This window comes from Triticum aestivum, chromosome 6A, assembly GCF_018294505.1.
Source record: "Triticum aestivum cultivar Chinese Spring chromosome 6A, IWGSC CS RefSeq v2.1, whole genome shotgun sequence".
Taxonomy (NCBI): domain Eukaryota; kingdom Viridiplantae; phylum Streptophyta; class Magnoliopsida; order Poales; family Poaceae; genus Triticum; species Triticum aestivum.
This window is the reverse complement of record NC_057809.1, coordinates 71,498,766-71,512,009: the sequence shown is the minus strand read 5'-3', so window position 1 is coordinate 71,512,009 and position 13,244 is coordinate 71,498,766. Positions and strand designations below refer to the sequence as shown.

At 43.7% G+C, this 13,244-nt stretch overlaps 1 pseudogene; it reads left to right on the top strand.

The window, feature by feature from the left end:
• The window catches only part of LOC123129451 (protease Do-like 7), a 31,460-nt pseudogene extending 19,550 nt beyond the window's left edge, over positions 1–11,910 (top strand).
• The last annotated feature ends 1,334 nt before the right edge of the window (positions 11,911–13,244 follow it).

Genomic DNA, 13,244 nt, shown 5'->3' with positions numbered 1-13,244 from the left:
TTTATTTTTTTATAATTATTTGGTGGGTAGAGGGTGCCCTGGATGGACATACTGGAAGGTGGGGCCCTCTACATATGGCTAGTATATTAAGAATTAAATAACTTTCACTCATTTTATGCGCCGTACTACAACCGTATCAACCATGATCTCGTCTAAGACGAGTTGAGCCCAATACCATCAAGTTATTATACTCTCCACATGGGTAAGTAGTAGTAGGATGGGCGATGAGTTCCCACGCTAATGTCGGATGGGTGCATTAGCAAGCGCTGTATATATTAAGCGTTGGTGGAGTGCGGGTTCCGAAACCCGACACAACGGCTAGTGACACTAGCCGGGTGGAGATATAATATACAAATGGGAAAAAGCTTAGGTTCTGAACCATGTCTCGCATCTAAGGAAATGCAGATGGCAATTATGGTTTCGAGTTCTATGGGTAAAGTGATACAAACTCTGCAAAGTTAAAGGAAAACATGAATTCATGCCAGTCTCTTGGATTGGGGATTATGGGGACCTATTGGTGGTCTATCTCGCAGTACGAGTGTTTGATAGCTTTTATAAATTGAAATAAACTTTCTGCAACAAATGGTTATTTTGAAAGGTGTTGAGTTGAGGTAGGACTTGTTGATTTATATTGAGCTATCATGAGTGTTGCATTTTGCTTTTTGAGCTTGCTGAGTACTTTGTACTCACTCTTGCTATTAATCATCTTTTTCTTAGAGCAAAGCTTGTATGAGAATCCTACTGGACCAAGTGAGGAGAGCAATGGTGATGACTACAACTACACAGGGGATCTAGATGTGGATCCATCTAGTGCTATGTACGATCTGGATGCCACATATGGGGGTTGGGATGAATAAGTAACTATGATCTAGCTATGTAATCAAGAAACTATTTTATCATCATCTATCTAGTACTGCTAGTTGGAACTCCGGTGTTAGGAGATGTAATAATTTGGCAAAACATGTGAGAAGCCTACCTGAGACTTTTAGCCCTGTGTGGCAAGGTATTGTAATATAAATGACCATCTCTAGCTATTTCCCTGTTGCATATCTCTGACATGGATTATTATTTGACAAGACAAGATTTTGTCAAGAAATAATCCAAGGACTAGTGTCATTATCTATAGTAATAATGACACGGGTCGTCACAGGTGGTATCAGAGCTAGGTTACTCCTCCTCTCTTTCTAGTACCTAGCTAGTTATGGCTGTCCATCCCTGCTGTACAGTGTAGTCATTTGTGGAGTCTCTCTATCATAGTTGGTCAATTGACTACTGATATCTATAATGCACGTGATGGTGGTGGTCAATGTGTATCCCAAATATGTCTCACTGTTTACTGCTTTGACCACGAGATATTTTTGGGTTGGTCTAAATTTGGTGTGCCCTTTGTTGTATAGCTTAGCATAGTCTGGTCTCTCTCTCTCTTTCTATATATATATATATATATATATATATATATATATATATATATATATATATATATATATATATATATTCAAAGATTTGTAATGCACTTGTACAGCTATACTGTCTGAGGTTTATGAATATAAATATATATACACTTGAGTGGTTATGAATGCTTGTTGAAGAAATCTGATGTGTATTTGCTTAATGGATTCTACTTAATTATCTAGTTAAGGGTGGAAATACTATGTGAAAATATACGGGTCGTTACAAATATTCCCTGGCGGCTTTATCATGAAAAATCTTCTTTATCTATTTGTTAGAATACAACTAAAATTTTGTCTTATTGGTGTGTCCAGTGTACAATAGTTACAATTTATCAGCATGGATGGTATGCAACACCTCAGTTATATACTCGAAATGATGCAACTGGATTGTGGATTGCAAAATCAGCTATGCTACTGGAATCTCCATATGTAGTTTCCATTCATCAACGTGGTCATAGGGATGTGAACTCAAATGTTGATGAGAATATAGCTGTTGAAGGAACCGTGTCATCTTCTAGAGATTTAGATGACATAAAAGGTGTTTCACGGCATTCTTCTAGCATGGAAGGCTCTGACCTTGCTAGAACAATATCTGGTAACACTTCATTGGCAGAACAAGTAATTAAACCAGCCCTTGTGAAGTTTGAGGTGAGAAACATCTATACTTTGATTTTGGAAGGAATCATGTAGTCATGGTGCATCAGATTAATATTTTTAGATCTTGTCATGACACTATACCTGTTTCGTAGCCTACCCTAACTAAAATGGTTAATGTGGTAGAAGCTTACCCACGACTCCACACAAATAATGTTGTAAAAACAGTTCTGCCAATGATAAAACAAAATTCACACATTGGACCTTTGGTGAATACAGTAATATGGTCCTCTAAAAAAATTCATGACTAAATTAATCATAATCTGCGTCCACCAACAACAGGCTAAAATTTTCTAACATTCTGAGGAAAGAAGTTCGACTTCCAGAATGGCACAATACATTAGACAAGCGCTGGTAGTTGTCTACACTTTTTCTTTGAGAAAAACACAAAAGCTTGTCTTCATGAATTGTAAAGTTTTCTTACTTTTGTGGAAGCCTATTGAGAGAAAGGAAACTTTGTGAATTCCCATGGACTCAAGGCCAATATAAAGGTGGTGGGATATATGGTATTCCCTCTGTTCCAAAGTAAGTGTCGAGGTTTTAGTTCAAACAAATTTGAACTAAAACCTCGACACTTACTTTGGAACTGAGGGAGTAACACATTCATGTTAGAGAGACTCCCGGGTGAGAGCTAAGCTAGTGTTCTAACAAAACTGACTCACTGGTAGGGTACGACAACTACATCTGTTTGCTAAGTTTAGAACCCAGACAATCTAGAGACACATCACCAGACACAGAGTCTCCCCCAATGTCAAGGGGGATTACGGTGGCAGCAACTCCAACTGGTGCCATGATACCATGTTATGAGGGAAATCAACTTATGTCCTATCCTCTCGGCTCAAGGCCAATATATAGTTACCCAATCAGATTAGAATCAGATTCTATCTTTAACTACACCCAGACTCAACACGACTACAGACTATTGGTTTCTTGTGCATCGGTTCTTTATGCAATTTTGTTTCATGAGGAAATAAAGAACTAGTGTCATCAAATAGGGGACTAAAGTTATGGTTATTTTCGTGAGACATGTGAGGTCTACATTTGGTAGTTCATTTGTCATCTTTGAGGTTACTTATGGTTTCATTCCCTTGCTACTTGTGGCACCTAATGGCGTCAATGGTCAGAAAAATGGGCTTCATCTTTAGAAATTCAGCAAAGATGGTGATTGATAGTGAACGGCTGGCACTCCTATATGTCAATTGTGTCCAATAAATGCCATGTTTTTTCCTTAGTGTTGTCCAGTGGCGGAGCTTAGTGAGGGCCAAAGGGGGCCATGCCCCCTCCCCCCAACCAATTATTGTCAATGATCGTACGCCTACGTGGCAAAACGTGCACGTATGTGGTTACAGAATCAATCAACCTGTTTGTGTGCTAGCTTGTACGCACGCATAGCTCTGCTGGGTGATTTAATTTAGTGCTTTAAAACCAACAGTTGTGTGCATTATAGCACAATGTACCATGCACTTGTTAGTTTTGAGCTGTAGCTTTTGTGTTTCTTGTTAAAAACCACCTCACTCGTATATCTCTAATTTTCTACTTTTCTATATATAGGTGCGTGTGCCACCAATATGCATGATTGATGGAGTGCATGCTAAACATTTCATTGGAGCTGGTGTGGTAATACATCATTCTGACTCTCTTGGTCTGATTGCTGTTGATAGGAATACAGTTGTTGTATCTATCTCTGATATAATGGTTCCTTTTGCTGCATATCCCATTGAAATACCTGGAGAGGTATGAGTTATCCTCCCTTTCCTAATTGTAACTTGAAGGTATACATAATTTCCATTTAATAGTAGCTTCCACTTTTTGGCTTTCAGGTTATTTTTCTGCATCCTTTTCACAACTTTGCATTGGATGCATATGATCCTTCGACACTAGGAGTTGGAGCATCCGTTATCCGGGCTTCTAAACTTCTTACTTGTTTGTTTTCTGTAGAGTGCTTTCATGCATTTCTCAAACTAAATTGGACAGTCAAAGAAAGAATAAATTGCAGAACTGGCAAGTAATGTGGCTAGTCTCTGGTTTACTTTCTTTAAGATTTTTTCATATATTTCTCATAACTAAACTAGTTGGTGAAAAGAAAGTGAACTGTCCAAATAATAAAGCTACTCGTGAATAATTTTTTAATGGGTTAGCACTGGACACATTCATTTGTTCTCTTCTGATTCTTTTCCAGTTTTTATTTGTCATTGGGCGGGGTCGCGGGGGCATTGCCCCCCCCCCCCCCCCCAGCCTTGATACAATCACTGAAGGAAAAATATATATATTAGGGTCTTAAATAGAAGAAAGTGTAGTCATTAGCCTCCCCAAACATTAATGTTTTCTCTTTATCCCCCCTGACATCTTCGTCTAGTTCCACCACTGCTTACCCTTAATGTATATTGAAATCCTGAGATGAATTACACAAAAGTTATTGGATATACTTGTTTTCTTATATTTCATTTTTTTTATTAATAATCGCAATCGTGCTATCACTAAAATGACCTACCCGGTAGTGAAATTTCTATTTCCTTCTGGCAGAAACTAATTTGGACCATGCGGTCTGTTTTCATGTTTTAAGAAATTCCTTAATTTTTTATATGTGTAGAACCTGCCTTCCGCCGAGGAGATTCTGTGTACCTAGTTCGTCTAATTGATAGTTTACATGCTAAATCAAGGAAATCAATCGTAACCAATTGGCAAGCTGTTAATATTTGCTCAAGTGACTTTCCACGGTAGCATGCAATGAATATGGAGGTCATTAAGCTCGATACTGGTACGTTCTACAAACATTTCAACAAAACTGAGTTCTTGTGTCTCAATTTTTCATATTAACTATGTAGGGAAATGTTTATTACAGATTCTGATATCGAACTATCGGGTGTGTTGACCGACGAGCAAGGGAGAGTTCAAGCACTATGGGCAAGTATTTCCAGCCAGGTCAGCTTTCATTGGAGTGTTCACATTAGTCTGTTGTCCAAGTATTGATGCATTAGCCGCATGATGTCTCCAACATAAAGTAAATGGGCAATAGAAGAGAAACATATTCACCGCATAGACCTTAAATTGCTGAAATATGTTATGAGTACTTGCGCTAAAGAGGATGAATTGTTTTGTTTTTTACCTGTCATAGTGAGTCATAACCTCTACATCTGATGCTGTGATTCCAACGTACTAATTGAGGTATAACGCAATTAATTATTTTGTACAGCTCTTTGGTTGTGGCAAAGAAGGGGGCCATCAATTTGTTGTAGGTATACCAATATACCTGATAAGTCAAGTCCTTGAGAAGATAATCTCTGGTGCTCCTGGACCATTTCGTCTTATCAATGGAATTAGGAGACCAATGCCATTTGTCAGACTTCTGGAGGTGGAGATTTATCCAACTTTGCTCGCAGAGGCAAGTAGTTATGGATTGAGCGATAGATGGGTGCAGGTAATTAGATCTCTTTATCTTTTAGCCTTGTCTGAAATTGCTATCTAATCTGAAAAACATCATATGTAATACTGTCGCTTTTTTCTGTGGCTAGGTAATACTGTTGCTTAGTGGCTTCTGAGCCTGAATCTTGATGTGCTTATCAGCGCAACAATTTTTTAATGCAGTCAAATATTAATGACATTCATCTGAGACATTCAATAATAGTAGATAAATGCAGGGGTGTTTGTGAGGAGAACACCTCGCATGATTGCCATTTGGTCCCTTTTTGACTAGTTAATTTATCCCGTGTTGCATACATTAAATATTTACTGTTCTATATGAACAATGTTGCAGGCTCTAGCTAGGAAGGACCCTGAGCGAAGACAAGTATTGCAAGTTATTGGTTGCTTTGCTGGATCGAAAGCGGAAACTCTTCTTGAAGGGGATATGATTCTTGCTATCGATAAGAAGCCTATTACATGCTTCCTTGACATTGAGAATGCTTGCCAAAAGCTGGACCATTCGGTTGGTTCAGATGGAATGCTTAACATGACAATATTTCGCCAGGTGAGGACTCTCTATAAGGAAAAAAAACTTTTTCTTTGACGAAGTACGATTGAATTAGGTATTTATCAGTAGTATAATTGCTTCAACATTCGAGCAGGGAAAAGAAATAGACCTTATCGTTGGAACAGATGTAAGAGACGGTAATGGTACAACACGTATGGTGAACTGGTGTGGATGCATAGTTCAGAATCCTCATTCGGCTGTACGTGCACTTGGTTTCTTGCCAAAGGAAGGCCATGGAGTTTACGTTTCTAGGTGTGTATCATATTCCTTCACTAATTTGTATGCTCAAATATTAGAAACTGTTGATACAATACAACCAAAACCTTAACTAGGGGATCTCCACAGGGACACAGTAATCAACTAAAGTCAACTGCAGTCAACATGGTCAACCCCTGGTCCAGCTTGGTCAAAGGAGGCCTAGGCGCCAAGCCTTGGTCCAAGGAAGTAAGGTAGCAAGCCATGGTCAAGGGAAGTCAAGAGAAATCAAGAGGAAACCTTAGATCAAAAAGTCAAAATGGTAGTCAAACAACAACAACCAAGGCTTTTGTCCTAAACAAGTTGATATGGGCAACATATAAAGTCCAATAGAAAACATGTGGAATCCAAAGAGTGAAGAGAGAAAAGAGAAGTAACGAAACTATAAAAAAGTAAAATTAATGTCCCGGCACATAGATTGTTGATTTCCATGCTGTCCTATCAAGAGCCATATATCTAAATGCAGTCTATTCCTTCAAGTCCCTTTTTACGACCTTCTCCCATGTCACCTTTGGTCGTCCCCTACCCATCTTATTATTTTTGCCACCCTTTATAATCCCACTATTAACTGCTGCTTTTGGAGGCCTTCGTTGGATATGCGGAAACCACCTTAGTCAGGGTTGGAGGACAAGCTTCTCTTTAACTGATGTCACCCCTACCCTATTACTTAGCATCTTGTCCTTTCTTGTTTGGTCACACATCCAAGCGCATCTCCGTGACACTCATTTGTTGGATGTGTTGTCTTTTAGTGGGCCGATATTTTGCTCCATAAAGCATCACATGTCTGATTGTCGTCCTATATAAGACTCACCTTTTAGATTTTGTGGGACCTTGCGCAGTGGATGCCAGATGCTTCCTGCCACTTCAGCCACCCTCTTATTATCGTGTAGTTAACATCCTCGTCTATGCCACCATGTCTTTGCAAGAATTGATCCTAAATAATGGAAGGTTATCAATCCCCTTGGTAGGCCCTATTTGTCCTTCTATACTAACCTCTCCCTCCTCGCACATGGCACAAATGAATTCGCATCTCATATACTTGGTCTTGGTCCTACTAAGTCTAAACACTTTGGATTCCAAAGTATGTCTCCAAAGCTCTAATTTCCTGTTGACAACCACCCTAGTTTCAAAAGGGTATTGCAAAGGAGAAAAGGATTGATGTCTCTCACATGAAGGCCCTTGGGAAAGAAGCACATCCATCCTTTTTTGTGGGAAAGAAGCCCATCCATCCTTGTGAGAATACAAACCATGTTCCACCATAGCCCATGGACTAAGACAAATGCAAGTGGCGCACCTAGTCCACATTATTCATATAGATCCTAGGACAAGAGGAAGGTCATTAACCACCTCCTAGCCACTATAAAATGAGGGGCATCCCATCCTCTCAAATTGATCCTCTTCTCACTCCCTCATTCTTGAGGCTTGCATGAACCCTCTCCTCCCCCTTCAAGCTCCTATCCACCAAGAGTCAAATGGTGCGCCACCCCGTAGCATCATACCAAAGTTCTTCTCTCTTGTGAATATAGGGATCTTATTCATCTCTCATACATCTCATGCCCAACATGGAGCATTATCCAATCTTTGCATTTCATACCTTGGTATTAACCCCTCTCGTGTCGCTCCCATGGGCGGCTCGAGAGGAACCCTAGCCGCCACCGACACCTTCCCTTCCCTTCCTCCTCCACCCACAGCCACCGTAGGGCGTCATTGGGCAAAGCCCGCGTGGGTCCACTAGTGACGGGGATTTTCCTCATCTCACCTGGGAGGCACGTTGCAGGGTGCTCCACTAGCGGCAGGGACTCACGAGCAACAAGGGGTGCACTGGCGGGGCTGGCGCAGTGCCGTGGAGCGAGTGGTGGCGAGGCGCGATGGCCTTGGAGAGCCATCGTCAATTGGTCTAGGGGAGCTCATCGCCCAGATCTATCTCCCCTTGGGCGGTAGCTCACTCAAGTGGTGGTCCTCATGGCCACGACGGAGGAGGGTGGAACGGGTCAATGGTGCTGGGTGGCATGATGTGGTGGCACAAGCGTCGACTTGGCGCCTGTGAGTAGTGGTGCCTGGTCCGAGGTGCACCCTGGCTCCCAGATCTAGCTTCCTCTATGGTGGTGGCTCGCCCGGCCAACGGTTCTGCGGCCATGGCCAGGGGGTGGTGGTGGATGTTATTGGTGGGTTCCAATTGTGGTGATGGTAGGTTGTGGCTCTTGGTTGGGGCTTGGGTGCGGGTGGCACCCGAGATCGATTTGACTTCGTCTGTGTGGGTGCTCAAGGTAAGCATTTCTGTCATCGGAGCCTCTTGCTAGACCTAGAGGGGACACTCGCCGCAGACTGGCGGAGGTTGGGGAGGTCTCGCGCAGATGGAGCTCAGCTGCCAACATCCACGAGATGACCGGGATGGGATGCTTCAGGCGAAAGCCTTGTGCCGACCTCATCAGCAACGATGACGGTGACATCTTCAGACGCCGCTTCCCTTTATGAAGGCTTCATTGTGGAGCTACCATTTCCCTCTCATTCATGTGCCTCCTTTCGACTGATCGAACAAAGCTAGCTCCCACTCTACTCGGTCTGCCTAGTGGTGCTCGGTGCTAAGTTCTTGGTGTTATCGTAGCTCGCTTATGGTTCTTCTTCTGTTTTTTCCTGTTCCTTCTTGTGTGTGGCTGTTGTAGCCATTGTATTGTATGTCACTCTATTTTATGAAAATGAAAATGGTTCAGGCCGGCTTTTGCCCGCCATAGCAGCTTAAAAAAATCTCTCAGCCATATTTTGCTCTTAGATCTAAGATCTAGACAAGAACATGGTTAGCCCTTCAAGCTAGTATATCCCACTTGTATACCTAGGGTATAATCTCCCTTTAAGCTTGTCTTCTATGAGGAACACTTGAGATCTAGGGTAGTGGGTAAGTTGTTCCTTGCAAAGGAGATTCTCGAAACGAGCTTTCATCCCACTTTATAAATAAAGAAACCAACCAGTTCAACAATTTGTCATACCGACACACATAGTCTGTTAGGACCACAACACAAGCAAACCCAAAGAAAACAGAAGAGAAAGCATAAAAAAGATCACCAAGTGGTCAACACATCAAGAGAGGGGAAGAGAGGGGTATCACCAAGCTTGTTATCTTGGAGACATCTTCTATGGAGCATCTCTTTTCTTGTCCCATGCATTTGAGCGAGGCTCCCATGGTGGTGAGCAAGAGGGACTAGGACATAGGTACCTCACAGTGCCTAATCTAGTCAAGAAACATCCCCGTGTCCCCCTCTTTGTGTGTCTTGTGACGTGGCGGTTTTGACGGCTTGCTTCTCACGATGAGCAGCACGCAAGGCATCATCATCACATTTTGGGGGCCTATGGCAACGAAACTTTGGGCAAGTCCCCCAAGCCCTAAGATGGTCCTTATTATCCCTGCCGGGCAGGCACTCCCTATCTTGTGTTGGTCAAAAACCAGCAACAAAAATCACCAGCTTTTTTGACTTTTTCAGAAAGGAGGATGACCCCTGGCCTCTGCATCAGGGCGATGCATACAATCATAATCATTTTATTAATTAGTCACGAAGACCTTACAAAGTAATACATCAGTAAGTCTGAAGCCACCAACTTGGTAACATATGTCGCTACACCTATCCCCATGATGAAGGGGTGCAGATTGTCGGGGCCGCATACCCAGACCAAGCACCAAAGCCCAACATCTAAAGCCGGAGGCCCAACCCAGCTGAATTGCCGGGTCTGGGTCACACACTTGTCTGGCTCACTCCGGCGTGCACCGCATGCACATGCTGTAGAGGCCGTCACCACCGTCTTCCACCGATCCATCTTCAGAGTAGGTACTGACGCATCAACCATGCCAGGCATGCCGTCGATGCCACCACGAGCCAGACATCGCTTCTACCCTGCGTGAGTCTATGTATCCACGTCCAATGCCAGGACTCCGCTGCACCATGCCACCAAGACTCGTCATCGTGGACGAGGTAGATGAACACCGCTCCACCACTTATCTGCTCCATCCAGCAGCTGCTCCAAAATGATGCCCCCATGAGGGAGAGTGATGCCTAAAGCGCCACCATTGTCCAACCGGGAAACCTGAGTCTAGGATCTCACCTGGAGGAGCGCAAGTTAGTCGATGGTAGCTGCAGTGGCGATGTCTTCAACAAGAGAACGACGCGAAAAAGCCGCTATCGCCCGCCATGACCAGAGCCATAGCACGGTTTTCACTGGCAGCATCGCCTCCCCACTCGTCGCCGGGACTGGATGTGTGATGCCACAACCAGCCAGTCAACCACACCTCCGGCGGAGGAGGTGGCCACCACCACTGCGCCCAGGGCCAGAGCCCCTGACATCCTCATATGGAGGGTCTAGCCCAGAAGCCGCTTGTCGTCGATGGATCAAAGGAAATGCTGGACAGCAGCAGGTCGCGGCCCATTGAAGCCCATCTAGCCCCAAATCGGGCACCCTAGCTGCCGCCGGAAATCTCGTCGTTCACCACTGCCTGCATGTCAACCTTTGATCCAGCTGGAGCGAATCGGCGCCACCCTGACCCGAACACTAGCCGATGAGAAACGCCGATGTGGCACACATGCTTTGCATGTGACGCCCCTGGCGCAGCGGCAGGAGGGGGATCTTGCGCTGGGGATGGCTGGAGGCGGCGGGCGAGGGTGTCCCGGTGCAGCACGGCGCCACCGTACTGGGTGGGCGGAGGGGAGGGGAGATGATCAAGAGTGGTAAGAAAAATCATGAGTTAACTTTAATCTTTTAACTGAAACACTATTTACAGTCTAATAGAGGTTTAGATTTGTCAGATTTGAATGGTCAGTGAGAATTCGCTAAAGCGATAATGTTGCTTTTAGTTGATCTGATATGCTAATTCTGTTTACAAGTTGTGTGCACTGGCTGCCGTGAAGCAGCAATGAATTCAAGAGTGCAGCATGTAAGAGCTAGAATTTTGGTAGGAAAATATGTAAACAAAGTAATAAGTATCCTGGAGAAGGAGAGAGAAAGAAATGTGGCCATTTGACACCATTTTCTACATGCTGCGTACTCACACAGTTTAATAAAAAACAATTTAATGAAGGCAAGTTTGTGTGTGTATTGGATTCGCGGCCCTAAAGTACATTTTAAATAGCCCTTTTAAATACCAGTTTTGAATGGGGAATGAGCAGCAAGGTCTTTATGCAGAGGTTATGCTGGAAGTCCCATCCATAGATATGGTCTCTACCCTCTCCAGTGGATAGTTGAGGTTAACGGGCAACCAACTCCAGATCTGGAATCCTTCATAGAGACGGTGAAGGTATGCATTGCCAATAGTGAACAGTGTTCTTCTTTTGTCATGTTCCAATATCTCGTTTTTAAACTATATAGCGAAGTGCACATGCCATTTGTCTGAATTGACCTTTTTATCAGGGATTGGAAGACGGTGAATTTTGTAGGGTGAGGACCGTGAAGTTGAATGGAAAATCTTGGGTCCTTGCTCTCAAACAGGACCTTCACTACTGGCCAACCTGGGAGCTCAACTTTGAGCCGGAGACTGCAACATGGCAGAGGAGGACAATAAAAACATTGCAACGTGTGATCCATTCTATTGGTAACTAGACGAACTAGATTATCTGTTGCGCCAAATGGCGTAAGGTCCCATTTCAAATCAAGACTTATTTGAAAATAAGTGCTTGCCAGTTTTGGCAACCCTTTTAATAATGAAAATTTAAGGAAACATTACCTCAAACTATGTATTAGAGTTTGTAAAGATTTGGACCTTTTTTGATAAAGGGTGGATTTTATTAGCTCAATATGGAGCATCAAGGGGGTACAAACACAAAGAGCACACGTCCGGTCTCTCCATAGCTAGGATGCACACAGCCAACACAGACGCATGCACACAAAAATCACACCAACAACTAGCAAAGTCATATAAGACCGAAGCTATGCCAAGGCGGATAGAAAACAAAAAGAAAGTGAAAAAAAGAGCAACGATAATCCACGCCGAGGACCACAAGTGAAAAAAAGCTGGTAGTTGAGGACTTGGTTCTCAATGTTATCAGCGCGTATGCCCCGCAAGTAGGCCACAATGAAAACACCAAGAGGGAGTTCTGGGAAGGCCTGGAAGACATGGTTAGGAGTGTACCGATTGGTGAGAAGCTCTTCATAGGAGGAGACCTCAATGGCCACGTGGGTACATCTAACACAGGTTTTGAAGGGGCGCATTGGGGCTTTGGCCATGGCATCAGGAATCAAGAAGGAGAAGATGTCTTAAGCTTTGCTCTAGTCTACAACATGATTGTAGCTAACACCCTCTTTAGAAAGAGAGAATCACATCTGGTGACTTTTAGTAGTGGCCAACACTCTAGCCAGATTGATTTCATCCTCTCGAGAAGAGAAGATAGGCGTGCGTGCCTAGACTGTAAGGTGATACCTGGAGAGAGTGTTGTACCCCAGCATAAGCTGGTGGTTGCTGACTTCCGCTTTCGGATTCGTGTCCAGCGGGATAAGCGTGCCAAGGTCGCTAGAACGAAGTGGTGGAAGCTCAAGGGGGAGGTAGCTCAGGTGTTCAAGGAGAGGGTATTTAAGGAGGGCCCTTGGGAGGAAGGAGGGGATGCGGACAATGTGTGGATGAAGATGGCGACTTGCATTCGTAAGGTGGCCTCGGAGGAGTTTGGAGTGTCCAGGGGAAGGAGAAGCGAAGATAAGGATACCTGGTGGTGGAATGATGATGTCCAGAAGGCGACTTAAAGAGAAGAAAGATTGCTTCAGACGCCTATACCTGGATAGGAGTGCAGACAACATAGAGAAGTACAAGATGGCGAAGAAGGCCGCAAAGCGAGCTGTTGGTGAAGCAAGGGGTCGGGCATATGAGGACCTCTACCAACGGTTAGGCACGAAGGAAGGTGAAAGGGACATCTATAAGATGGCTAAGATCCGGGAGAGGTAGA